Raw genomic sequence first — 14,604 nt, forward strand, 5'->3', positions numbered from 1 at the left:
CTGATATGAAAAAGGAATTTGTGCAAGTGGAAAAGCCTGCTATGTGTGTGTTCATCTGTATTGCAGTTTGGGACAAAAATCTGAAATTACTAGATTAGTGGTAAACTGTTCCTCAAAAAAATTTAGGAATAGTTGATCATTCTGTGGCACTGCTTTTGTCTGAAAAGAAGTATTTATCAGTGCCTCAATAGAAAGATTTCCTGGGGATTAATCTCAATTTAAGCTCTAATTACTGTGCTGTGCCACAGATGTCTACTCTCTTCACTACTCTGCCTGCATCCAGCTTTCTGTCTGGGCAGCACCTCCTCTGGTTCATTGCTGTGAGTTTACCGAACTTCACCAAGAGCAGTTCTAGTGCTACAGTTCTATTGGCCCAGTGGAACCAGACCTGACCAAGGTAAATTCTGTAGTGATTTAAAAGACTTTCTATGCATGGGAAAAACTGGTGTTGCTTCTTAATGTTAATGCTGAAAGACTGGGGCTCACACATCTGCCATCCTAGCTGTCACTGCAAAGCCGTGTTACATATGCTCTGCCTAAAACAGGCCCAGAAGAATTTGGTGCCAAACCACAGAGTTTTGTGTGTCACCATGCAGGCAGAGAGGATCTGCTACCAGTGAGGAGACAAGGAACCCTTCTGCTCTGCCAGCAGGACTGTCAATGTTATAGGAAGGCATTCAACAGCTCAGTCCTGCTGGAAAGAATGTGATTGTTCTCTACCACCCCTCATTTTAACAGCATGCTGAGGGTTTCTCCTGCTGCACAGCCCAGGCTGAGCCCTGGTCCCCCACCAGCCACAGTGGACACATGGCCGGCCCAGGGCTGAGGAGAAGCTCCAGCTGCTATTGCCTGAAGCAGCCCACTGGGATCCTCCTCTCAAGGGAGACAGGCTGGTAGTTGTGCCCCTAGGGAATGCCCACCACTCCAGGCCTTTCCTGCCACACTATGTGATCCAAGAAGGGGAGAGAAAAAAAGTTTGTGCTGTATTCTTTCTACCTAATCTCTTTTTGTGTCCTATTTTCTCTCTTGCCTACTTATCTTTATTTTTCACCTTATTTTATTTCTGCTGTTTTCTCCTTTGTTCTGCTCTCTGACACATCATCCACCTTCATCCAAATGTAAGAGGCATGTATGCTCAGTTTCAGCTTCTTACTTGAGGGAATAAACAGAGACTACCCTGATGTCTGTGCACCATGTAAGTTGTTACGCTAATAGCCATTAACAGAACAGAGCCTTTCAACTTATGCTTTTTCTTTTCCCTTTTCCTGTATTTTTAAGTCTTTATTGTTTTCTGGTTCCTCCTTGTAGAGGCTTAACACAGCCCAGAGAGTGGTATACATGTAAATCTGCCAACAGCCTTAACACAGCACTGACACAGGGACACCAGTGGTAGAGAGTGGAGGGATGGTAAAGAGGCACAGGTGCAGCTCCACAGCCCTGCAGAATTGGTAATTTCTACTGATGATCTATAATAAGAGGAAAAAATAGGTCTGACTTTTAGTGCTTAAAAAAGATACTGAGACAAAGCATCTTAAAGCTGAAACTTTATCAACTGGGTTATTACCCTGAACTCCAGAGAAAAAGGTATTTGTCTCCCTCTACATTTAGAACTTCAGTTTTTAAAGGAAAAACTAAACAGTATAACTTTTTCTCTCTCATATTCACCAGTCAGTTCTTAATTGTTATCTGCTTGACAGTGTTGTCTGGTAGATGCAAAGCTCTGGAAAGAAAAAGAAAGATCTTCCTTTTTCCTCTCGTAAAGAAGTATTATCCAAATGCTACTTGGCAGCTGATGATAAGAGCACAGCCTGTAATACATTTCACCAATTAATTTCAGGCAAAATGCCAGATGTTACTTCTCTTCAGTTTGCCAAACCTATAGGAGAGCTTAGATTTTGGCTATCGTTTTTTGTTGTTTTTTTTTTAATCACTACAGAGGTGGATGGAGTCAGCATTAAGTCTTGCCATACACATTTGATCAGGTACCCTGTAATACAAAAACGAGAGCCTCCATGCTGATTCTTCTGAAGGTGAGTCTTCTGCCGTTTTAGTGAATTCCTCAGATTTTTACTGGAGCTAAGACATAGCTTCAAGACATGTAGCTTTGTATGTTCATTTAAATCAGAATTGTTTAAGTGTTTGTTTGGTGGTTTGGGGAGCTGCTTTCATTTTTAGCCTGTATTATCTCTGTTACAAATTATAGTTATGTTTACACTGTAAAGATGTCTTGAAAGAAAACTTCTGAAAATAGAAGCAATTGGGGTTTTTAACCACATTGTTTATATAGCTAATATTTTACATCTTAATGGTAGAAACCTTTTACAGGGAAGCAAAATGTAACTTACTTTGTTTCAAACTAAAATAAAAAGGGGTTACTAAGTACAAGACCGGGAATATTTATGGAAACACTTCTTTCATGCATATATCTTAAAATATCCACAGGCTGCTGAGGGGGAAGGATAATATTAATAAGAAACTTTGTTTTTTTAATAAGAAACTGAGCATCAAATGAAGAAAAATAACAGAATAGGCAGGGAGTGGCATATAAGCATACAAACTGTACAGCAAAAAAACATCCTTTCATCAGTAGCGAACTTCTGGGTGGGTGAGTTGGTTTGAAAGGCAACACAAGGAAATCTGTCACAGCACTTGTAGCTTCAGCTTTATGCAGCATATGTTTTTGTAACCAAATGTTAGAGAATAGTGCTCTATGTGGCTGCATGCACATTAAGTTTTCTTTCCATCTCTTAGGTGAGGATTGTTAAAAGAAGGTGGTTATATCTACAGCCAGATCTTCCTCTCTTTGTCCTTAAACAGAGTGTTTGTCTTGTTTGGTGCACTCTGAAGCAGGTACAGCATCAAACCTTCCTGAGAAGTGAAGTCTGAGCATCAGCTCTGGACCCCAAAACAGGGGCACAGCTTTAGTTAAAGTGATGACTTCCATTTAAGGACTGTGGTCTTCAGTGATTTGGGCAGAGGCCTCGGGCTTGAGGTAGTTCTGTCACCTAGTTTCTGGAGGTACATCATCCATCCATGTGCCCATGCTTGTAAAACAGACACAACAATACTGAGATGTCTGTGGGATTTCTGCTGCTGTTGTCAGACCCCTCCTGATTTATGTATTGGAGCACGCAGTGTGTTACTTACAAGTTCAGCTGTATGAATTACCCAGGATCTGCTCAGAAAATGATGACAGATGCTATAATTCATTTTCAATTTGAACTGTGAAATGCTTTCCCGATCCTTGCAATTGTTAGAAAACAATTATATGGTTTCCTATAAACAAAGTCAACAACTTTATTTTCTTAATCATCAGCCTAGATTTTGTCTTCTCTTTATCTTCTTTCTATCTTTCTCTTTTTTAGAGGCTATATGACAGACACAGCAGGCAGAGTGTTAAAACTGGGAGCATATTCACTGACATGAATCTAATTTCTGAGTTAATGTATATCCCACACACTGGGATCATGATTCTCCTCAGGCCCACATATATGGAAAAGCCACAGGAAATCCTGCTTGCTGCTTTCTCCTGCAGTCAACAGCAGGTAGCAGAGCAATGAAGTTGCTGTTTTGGGTTGAGAGCAAGAATTGTATGTTTCCCAGTAGTATAGTTATGCTAGACATATTCTGTACGATTTCTGGCCATTTTGGCTGTCTGATGGGATTTTTTTTTTCCTCTGAGATAATATTATAATATAGACTTTCAACAGTAGTCTGGTCTGTCAAAAAAATGTAGGACTTTTCTGGGAATTGTGCCTCTGCCTTTGAAATGCAGAATATGATGTAAAGGCTGATACTCTAATTGCTTTATGCTGTCTCCATAAAATGAGTACTATCGCTGTACAGGATACCATAAAATTTAATAATATCCACCCAGTGTTCTGAGGATGCTTTATATCATAGGAAAAATCTGCTCATGAGAAATAGCTACTTTAACTTACTCTACACAGCCATATGCAGGTGCTCTGATGAAATAGTATGTTCAGCTGTATTTTGGTAAGTGGGTGTGAAATAACTACTAGAAGGTAAAATAAGGGCTAAAAACTAAATAAAAATTGAGAGGTATTGCTTAATTTTCAATGAATTTCTGTGCCAGAGAGATAATTTACCTGACAAAATACCCCCCTCCCCCCCCCAAAAAAAAAAGGAGATTTTATCTCCCTGCATGTGTAAAGTAAGATACACTTCTGAGCAGTAATAAAGGAAGTGCAGCCCTTCTTGTTGCTCCACAATTTGGCTTTCCCTCACATCCTTTGAGTGCCTCCACCAATCCTCTTCCATCTTCATCAGCAACTCAGTTAAAATGCTTACATTTTTTCTGTATGTAAGACCTTCAGTGCTAGAATCATCATGAATACTGGCATATCTGGCATGTCACACATCTAACAGAACTGAGAAATCAGGTCAAATACTATATTACAGGATTTGAAAGCAGTGAAAGGGCTTGCTATATGCTGAATTTTCAAGCAAAGTGTGTGTACTGAACACATACAGTAAAAATATTGTTATGGCTTTGCATTTTTGAAACAGTGATGTCTTCCAAGTTACAGTTCTTATATTTCACGTTGTGCGGCTTTCAGTCCTAAAACTTCGTTTCAGTAATGAGAGTAGCATTAGAAACTGGTGGCAGTTAATGGTTGCTTCAAAATCAAATGTGCCTTTTCCAGAACAGGAGAACCAATAGCAAGGCTATTAAAGGGTACTTAGCTACAACAATAGCCTCCTCTGAGAAGACTGTATTCCATAAAGAAAGGGCAGCTCTGGATTCTCAACATCGAGAACCTCTGCAAGATTCTTCTTAATGAAAGCTTTTGTACTTCATGACTCAGTTTCCAAGAAATAGCATTTTTAGCTTGCCTTCAACAAGTTCTGGGGAGAAAAAGCAACTGCTCTCATTTGGTCTTACTCTAGATACTACTTTGAATAGTGGAAAAAATTATTATATTTCTACCCTAGGCAGGACTTTTGGCAGGGCAATGATTTTAATGCACACTATCTTCTATTTATATTTCACATAAGCACAATGGGGTTGTATTTGTGTCCTGCACCAAAACAAACAAAACCCCTGTCCTCTGGCCCTTCCATCATTGTAGTTTCATAGACACCACCACTAAATATGGTGACTTCACTATATATATGTATTTTTTTGCCTGACGGATAGGAAAAACAAATTAAACTCCACTTTCCTCTCTTAATTTACTGGAACCTTGGGAGACATCTTTGTAGCAAAACATCTCCATATGTGTATGACTTTCCTTATAGGGCGTTGGTTTTGATTGACTTTGTCTTAACATTAAGATATAATTATTTGATAATTAGAAGAAAATAGGTTCAGGAGCAATTTCTCTGACTTTTACCTGCAGTTAAATTAGTAGTGATACAGACACAAAATTCAACCTCACGTTTATCTCACCAAATGATCTGTGCATAGCTCTCTGCGGTGGGTTGACACTGACTGGGCTCTCAGTGCCCATCAAAGCTGCTCTATCAATCCCCTCTTCAGCTGGACAAGGGAGAGAAAATGTAATAAAAAGCTCATGGGTTGTGATAAGGACAGAGAGAGATCATTCAGCAATTACTGTTATGGACAAAACAGACTCCACTTGGGGAAAATTAATTTTTTTTCCAATCAAATCATAGTAGGATTAAGAGAAATAAAACAAAATCTTAAAACACCTTCGCCCTACCCCTCCCTTCTTCCTGGTTTTAACTTTCCTCACATTTTTCTTTACCTCCTCCTCCCCAGCAGTGTAGGGGGATGGGAAGTGGGAGTTGCAATCAGTTAATCACACCTTGTCTCTGCTGCTCCTTCCTCCTCAGGGGGAGGACTCTTCACACTCTGCTCTCCTGGGGGGGTCTTGTCCACGGGGTGTAGTCCTTCAGGAACACACTGCTCCAGCCTGGGTTCCCTATGGGGTCACAAGTCCTCCCAGAAAACCTGCTCTAGCCTGGGCTCCTCACTCCCTGGGGCCACAGGTCCTGCCAGGAGCCTGCTCCAGCACGGTTTTCCCATGGGATCACAGCCTTCTTCAAGCACATTCACCTGCTCTAGTGTGGGGTCCTCCCCGGGCTGCAGGTGGATCTCTGCTCCACTGTGGACCTCCATGAACTGCAGGGAACAACCAGTCTCACCATGGGCTGCACCACAGACTGCAGTAGAATCTCCACTCTGGTGCTTGGAGCACCTCCTGCCCTTCCTTCTTCATTGGCCTTGGTGTCTGCAGAGTTGTTTCTATCACATATTCTCACTCCTTGCTCCATTGCTGTTGTGGCACAGCAAGTTTTTTTTCCCCTTTTTAACTATGTTATCCCAGAGGCACTACCACCATCACTGATGGGCTTGGCCTTGGCCAGTGGCAGGTCCGTTTTGCAGCTGGCTGGCATTGGCTCTGTTGGGTACAGGGGAAGCTTCTAGCAGCTTCTCACAGAAGCCACCCCTGTACCCTCCCCACTACCAAAACCTTGTCACACAAACCCAACACACCTTGCTCAGGGAACTGAAACCTGGATAATAAGTTCAGAGGATCCCACATGCAGTTTGATAGCTGAATCGGAGGAAGGTCTATAGGCTGGTGAGCTGGAGCATATTCAGTCTCTGTTTAAGTCACTACTGTGATTGTTCTACATCTGAAATTAATTCAAAAGGCAGTTTTCCCATCCAATTTTTTTAAAAGCTGTCTTACCCATTTCGTTGTGGGTTTTGTCGTGGATTTTTAAAATAAAAGGTATTTTCTGGCTCTCCTGTAGGTTCTTATGTTGCTTGCACTGTCTTCCTTCCTACAAATATCTTTACATCATTTATTACTTTATGAGCTGACTTTGTAAAATAATCTCAAAAACTGTCTTCATTATAAACTTGCTAACCCACTCAGCACAAATCACTCTCTTTTGGACTGTGGAGTTTTCAGAAAGTTGTGATGTCTTTGTTTTGGTATTTCAGTATCTGATTCAGTATATGATGCAGTAAATATGGAGGAGCAGAAAATAGTGAGCTACCTAATCCTCTTTAGGTCTCTTCCTTTAAATCTTGGGTTGGGGAAGTAAACTCATGAAGCAGGAACACAGTTATGTTCTTATGGCTGAGTTCAAAGGCTGTTGGAATTCTTCCTTCTGGAGTACCAAAATTTCACACCTGTTGGACAGAACTACGTGGGGTTTTTTGTTGTTATTTTTGTTTGGTTGTTGTTGTTGTTGTTTGAGGAACACATAATTCTTTAACTGTAATCTAGAGTCAAAATACAACAAAGAAACAGAAACATTCTCATGTTTTCAAACTGAATGGAACAGCTGTTTTACTCTGCTTTATTATATCTGGTTTTTGGACTGTGTATACGGGGTTAAGATGGATCCAGTTTTCCCCAAGCACTGCATATCTTTCAGGAGAATTTTCACAGCAAATGACAAGGCTACATCTATTCTCCATTATCTGCAGGCATCAGATAGATCTGCCAGTGTAGTTGCTACACCACATGGATAGTGTCTCTTACTGAAACACCACCCAGTACATTTCTGTTGAACAGAAGCACTGGCTGTGTAGCTCATGCTCATTCAGTCTAACATGCTTATTGTATCTGAAATGCATATGAAGGAGGAGTTTTCTGATATTAATTAATCTTTGAGGGACATGATCACTAAATTAGATTGATGTTAGCTTCTGAACAACAAAAAAAAATCCAGCCAAGAGTATCCCTTAGTAAGTAGTTTTGCTTCTTTCCTTTGATTGCCCGTACCAAACATGCAAAATCAGCCTATTTCTAGCAAATGTTGGATGGAATTAATGTGCAGGTATGATAGAGATGGTCTGTACATAGTTAGGAAGTCTGACATCCAAAAAATGTGTATAAGCTTTTCCTGCAAAGCATGCGTTAGAAAACAGGTGTTTTTTGGCGGTGTTAGAACAACCGCTCTGCACCGCTGCACACCTAGCAATTTCTTTTCTCTCCTGAAAGTAGCACAGAAACTTGGTTTGCCAGTGGCTTGGTTATCTCTTTGGCTGAAGATACAAGAGCTGTGGGAACCATGCTAATGGGGAAAGAGGAAAGAACTGTATGACTATTTCTCCCTGTTTCCCCTTAGAAAAATACCCATATTCTGCTCCCAGAACCATGCAAAGGTTATAAATGGACAATGTGCATGTATTGCTTTTATCTGTCTATGTTTAACTGGGTGTGCGTTATTTTTTCCTCTCTTACTGATCTCAAGAGGCAAAAGATTTTAACACTTCTGAAAAGTCTTTTAAGCTTCACAAGCTTTTCAAATTTTTTGGTTCACAGAGTACAGAAAAGAAGCATTTCAGGTAGGAGGAAAGCTTAAAATAATCCAAGTAACTTCTGTTTACACGAAGAGGACTAAGAGTCTGTTAGATACTTGGATGCAGCTACTCCTTATCCTGAAATACTCAGGGACATAGCTGTGCCCCTTGAGGTCACCTTTTGAACATGAGATTTCCTCAGAGACTGGAATGAATTGGACAAATGAGAGCTGAACTCTGTCTCCTTTACTGCAGTTTTGTGAAATGCAAAACACAGATCTGTTTCTTTTCCCCTTCCTATGCCTCCGCCCCCCACCAATGTTGCAAATCTGATGGAGAGCTCCTTCAAATCTAAGACAATAAAAACAGTTCCCCTTACAGAATTGAAAAATGTATTTAAAATAAATGAAGAGGGAAGAGGGAGTTTATTGAAAGCTTAGGTGCCAACCACAGATTTATTCTAATTCATCACTTTTGTCATCCAGAGATGGATTTCATCCCATTTAATATCTCAAACTCTGACAGCCATTTAAAATCAAAAGGTCAGATTCTTCCCTGATTTTCACACAAAACCTACTTCAGTGAACTTATAAAGACATGAAAGACAGGACAGAACTTTATTCAATATGGTTTGCTCCTTAAAATACTATACATAGCTATGTATCATGTTACCATGCAGATTATGCTGTTGTTCCTCACCAATAACACTCATACCGTATTTTCAATAACCGTTTTGATAAGTTTTTTAAGCAGTGAAATTTCTCAAGGCATTTATGATTTATTTTTTTTTAAACAACATTCCTTCAAATGTCAGTGGCTGTTAACATCTGAATCAAGCTGTTCCCCGTTCATGTGACTGGAAATGGTGCCCAGAGCAAAAAAGCCAGACACTTGGACTCTCGTATAAGTACAGTCTGTGTGAAAATGTTACTACTGAACACAAGTAGAAGTTGCTGAATCCACATCAGAACACATTTTGGCAGGAAATAAGGTAAGGTTGTGTTATGACCATTTTATTATTATTACTTTTATTAAAGGTATGTTTTCGAAATTATCTAGGACCTGAGGAAAAACATGATGAGCTGCTAAATAAGGATTCTGGCTGTACACAAAACTAACTGGCTCACACACTGCTGAAAATATCTGGAACTCTCTTGCAATTGCATTGGGATTATCTCACAGGAAAGAAGGCTGAATTTTGGATTTCAGCTTGTAGCCACCCCAGGGAGGGATTCTAAACAGCCTCTTGTTCTTAAGAGGGTTTCCACCCTCTAAGTAGAAGGAATGCCATGCAGTAACCAGCTGTGCATAAGGGTGAAAGGCACTTATAGTAATTAAGAAGAGATGAACTCCATGCATATGTGAGACTTATTTGGATTGTTGCATGGGTGGCAAGAGACAGAAAAGTGTGCCAGTCAGAGATGGCTGGACTAGGATAGGAGCAGCTGCAGACATACGCTTGCATTTTACCTCCAAGAGTGTTAGTGTAGCTAAATATATTTCAGATATAACACATTGACATATGCACATACTTTGAGAGAAACTGGAAGGTCTAAAAACATAGCAGAAAATATGTAACCGAATCCCTAACTGCCTATGAACCTTCCAGTCCAGAAGAGAAAAGCTTTTTTTGTTGTTGTAAAAAAGTTGATCATACTTGTAGGCTCAGTACTCTAAACTTTATCTTTCATTTAGAAAGAAGTCTTTTTTAAGGCGAAGTGCTGGATGGGCTATGACAGGTAGTTACAGTGCATACAATGTTAAGATACTACTTTACTGAAAGAAAAGAACAGGGAACACTAATCAGCTCCTCTCCCCAACCTCTAGCTACCTTCACTTATTGTTACCTGGTGCTCTTTGCATTTTCCTGTCTATGTGGAAGAAGCATCTGTGGCTGCATAGCCCCCTCCATCTCCTCCATGGTGACTTTGAGTCCTAACACTATGGGACAATCTGTCAAAGCAAGCAGCAGCTCCAGAACATGCCAGCTGTAGTCCTTTGTGCTTGGTTTCCCTTCTCTTTCTTCTGTAACCTGCTTGCACGGTGTGCTTATGCAGGAGAGAGGATCATCAGGCTGCCCACATAACACTTTACTCACATTCCTGGGGCCCAGGCTACCTGTTTGCATGCGTGGATTGTTTTTTTCCTTTTCTTTCATCACAAAAGTTCTTTTCCCTCCTGAGTGCCTTCAAGAGGGGACATGGTAGTGATAAACTAAGAAAAATAGCTGGTCAGTTAATTTGAAAGCGGGGACTCATATTATGTTTCCAAAACAGCCTTGGCGTTGCGTCAAACAATTTGTACTCGCCCTATCTGTGCTGAATGTGGATTTTGATTTAAACACAAATCCTCCAAGGAAAACATGATGAGTGCGTTAAATAAATAAATAGCAGATAATGAGGTGTTAGAGCAGCTCATGTTCAGTCTTCCAAGATCTGCAACTGATCTCCCTAAGCTGGATCCTTATCATTCTAACTGATACAAAGTTAGGAGTTGTCTAGAGATGTCAAGGGGGTAATCTTAAGAAAGACAAGAAGCTGTAACTTTAGTGTTTAAAAATAACCAACCAAGTAGGTGGCTTAGTACATCAGACACATTTTATCTGTTTCGGGATGATAAATGAGGTAACAATATAAACCAGTTTCTGTGGATATTCCTTCTAGCGGCAGAAACAGTCTGAAATATGTGCAAAACCCACAAACTGTTGAGATAACCAATACCACATAGTCCAGTTACATCTGTGTGCTTGTAAAAACCAGTTGTGCTCAGAACACAGAAGGATTCACAAGCATCTTGTATTTGAGGTTTTACTAAGAAAGTGAGGTTGAATGCACTTTCATGTAGTCATTACACAAACGATTCTATAAAACAAAAGTTGAGATGTGCTGGGTAAAAAACACATTGAAACAGTGAGGAGTTGTTTTAGATAGCTCTGAAATAGTCTCGTGATCTATTTCAGTTATCTAATTGATCTGGAGGTTTCTGTGCTTCTGTGCTTCTTGTGACAGCCTGGGTCTTTATTGTCTTTTTTATTAGAACTTTATTTCTTCAGTGATTTACTCTGTAACACAGCAGTTTACATACATTATGTGTTTTTAATGGAGAGTTTTAAATTGTGTTCTCTAAAACTGCCTTTGCATATACTCATTATAAATATTTCAAGGCTCTCTGTTCTCTGTACTTATTTTCATAATAGCACCGGAAGAAACTGTGGAATGAAATATAATCAACAAAGAATATGAATAGCTCACAGCAGACATCATAATTATAGGAATTTTTAAGTAACTTGACATTCTGTCTCTTTGAAATGTAAGTTATGCTACGTGTTAATATTTGCATGAGGAATAGTTTTCTGGGTCATGAACAAGGTATTTCTTTCTTTTCTCTGTATGACTTCCAGCAGGCTGGATCTGTTCACTTCAAGCTATACCAACTGGAGTATCAAGGGTTGTAGGACACAGCTGGAGCAGACCCTAATTGAGGGAACAAGGCAGTTGTGTCAAGATACATATAAATAAAGATGACTTCTGTGTTGGTTTTGCCTTACGGTCTCTCTGAAATCTTCCACATAGTTAAGACTTCAGTTGGCAACAAAAGCAGCCTTATTAATAAAAGGTTTGGGCTGATGCCATTTGAACGAACTGTAACTTCGCTGTGGACTACAGGAGTAGAAGTAAAAATATATCTTAAAAAAATAATAAAAAATATATATGGAAATAGTTTGACTTCTATTTGAAGAAAAAAATCTTAGATCCTGTATACTACTAAACAGATCTTTATTCAAAGTTATTTCCAACTGACTAATTCCTGCCTGTATGGACAACCTTGAGAACTGTGCTTTATTGCAAAGCCATCTGACTTCCTCTGCAGGACGCAGCTAGGCTTTCATATCAGAGGTAGAAATGTCAGGCTGCTAATAATGCAAAATCTTACACAGAAATGTTAGACTGCTTAGAGTCCTTTTATGGTGCTTGAGGTATTTTAGATCAGTGTTGAGCTAGAGGGGATAGAAGAAACTTATTTGTGTCTAATCAGATATTGACATGATGCTGAACAAAAAACAATAGCATTGCTTATAGTAGATAAGAGGAGTGAATGCCAGTAAATTCAGTGGAGTGAAACAGGAGAAAGCAGGATGAGTTCTCTGCATATAGTTTTTTTTTCTCCTTGTTTCTTAGACTGATGGAAGATACTAATCTGACAAGATGAAAATAAGTGTATTTTCTAATAGTGCTCATTACTGCTTCATCCGTAACCTTCCTATGCCCTGGGTTAAAACAAAACAAACAAACAACAACAAAAAGAACACAACAACAAAACACCAAACTCTCCCAAACCTTGCCTTTTGCTCTGCTTACACGGTGCTTAGTACACAGGGAGCCCTTGATCTAGATTAGGGCTTAATGTCTATATGCATCTTGTTACAAGAGTTGCCTTCAGTTTTGAATACTCACATTTGGCTACGGTTTCTTGCCACAAAAGCAGTAATGGTAACAGTGTGGGTTGAAAATAAAGCTTAGTACATCAACATGAATAATCATGTTTCTGCAACAGGCCAGGAAAAGTCCAGCACTTTGGTATTTGTGAGGCAGCAAACGTGTTCCTCAACCTTTCGGTGCTTGAGGACTCATGTATTTGGATGAAATTAAAACACGAGGCTCATGTCCAAGCCCACAATTGAGCCACCCAGGAGCCAGAGAGTTCAAGGCCATGCTCTCTTATGATGTATTACAGAAATCATTGATCTTCCATCTGTCTTCAATTTTCCTTCTCAAAATTCTTCCTTTACCTTCCTTCAGCTTCCTTATAACACTGCATTGTGATTGAGCTTTTCATGTCATATTCATCCTGTGTCAGTGACACATATGCTATGTGCTGTCCGGAGCTTTTCTGTAGCTTATTGCCCTTTGCTTTGAAATTGTTGACAGGTTTAATACTCTTTCCTTTCCCATCTTTACAAATACTCGTGTGGTGCTGCACATGTGAAGTGACCACTTAATTTCACTAAGCCAGGATGTCTATCCTTTCCACATCAAGAATCTTTCTAGAGTTCATAGTTTCTTGAAGTCTCCTGACATTTGTTCATCAAATGCCTCTTCACCACACAGTGATGCAGAAACAAAAGCAGTGAAAGGCAGGGGGAAGTGAACAAATGTAATTGAGTTAATGAGGTTATCCATGTGAGTCTACTTAGACTGTAAGCTTTCTGAGGTAGGAACAGTACGCCTGTAGCATTTTGCTTAGCGTTTTTTCCAGCTGGTCCTAACTTCGACTGACAGGTCTGTGAGTGCAAAATGCAGCTAATGTGATAGTGAGAACATCCTGAATTACTGCACAAGGTTGTTTAGAGTTGTAAGACTCAGTTAAGACAAACAAACGAACAAACCTCTTTGCCTAAGGACATACGTTATCCCCCAGATTTGGGGAATAAAATTTCCCATCGTTTCTTGCAACATTATCTGTACTGCTCACTGTTAGAGGCATAATATTGAACCAGATGTACCATCAGTCCAAATCCAAAATTTTGGGGTTTTTTTAAGATGATCTGTCCTTAAATATTTCAATATCTCTGCATGTTGGGAGGATTTCTGGCACAAAGACAAAGGAACTGCTGGATGATAATGCCAGTACCCTATTTAAAAGTCATGAGTCTTATGACTTTTTCTCTTTCTTTATGCTACATTAAAGTAGCCTAACCCTACTTTAGCAAAGCAAACACTTCCTGTAATAATGCCCCATGTAAGACTAAGCTGGCTCAGATAAGACCGTCAGAATTTTGTTAATTGCATATTTAATCTTTTTCACCCAAGTACGTGTGGTTGGTTTGTTTGTTTGTTTGTTTTGTTTGTTTTCCTCAGTGCTGAGTACATTATGCAAAAAATAGAATATCACCTCTTAGGATACAATTCCTCCCTCCTATTATACACACATACAAAAAGATGGGCTGTTATATGGACAGTTCACATGAAGCCTTAAGTTCAATTTAGGACTGCTGTTGAGCATTTCAGTCTTGTCTACTTGAACATTGTCCCTGAACATAAGTGAAATAGGAATGATATATCTCAGGTCATTTGATGAATAAGGCTGACCAGCCTGGATGTTAGGAATGACACTATTTTCTAAATAATTTTGTGTAGCCTCTTAATATGTTGACACTGGTAAGGGTGGAGACATAGTATAATAGAAATTTTGCTGGAAATTTTTCTTGCCAATTGTTGCATAAATCAATGCTTTGGTATTACTTCAGGTTCCATAACTAATTTCCTAAAGCACTCTAGGCTCTAAGATTTTGAACTAAAATGTTTTAAGAGAAATTAAGACCTTGAGATGTGATGCAAGCATTGTCTGAATTG

The 14,604-nt window shown here is 39.5% G+C and overlaps 1 protein-coding gene across 3 annotated transcripts in view; it reads left to right on the forward strand.

Moving 5' to 3' along the window:
- Positions 1 to 1,914: 1,914 nt before the first annotated feature.
- The window catches only part of FMN2 (formin 2), a 182,188-nt gene continuing 169,498 nt past the window's right edge, over positions 1,915 to 14,604 (forward strand). The window contains exon 1 of one of the 3 annotated variants that reach the window (XM_065057829.1): positions 1,915 to 2,030. The gene's annotated coding sequence lies outside the window, so the exon portion shown is untranslated. Of the gene's footprint in view, positions 2,031 to 9,110; positions 9,243 to 14,604 lie in introns of those variants that run through there. The other 2 variants (XR_010471507.1, XM_065057828.1) reach the window with 2 other exon arrangements.

This window comes from Columba livia, chromosome 3, assembly GCF_036013475.1.
Source record: "Columba livia isolate bColLiv1 breed racing homer chromosome 3, bColLiv1.pat.W.v2, whole genome shotgun sequence".
NCBI lineage: Eukaryota > Metazoa > Chordata > Aves > Columbiformes > Columbidae > Columba > Columba livia.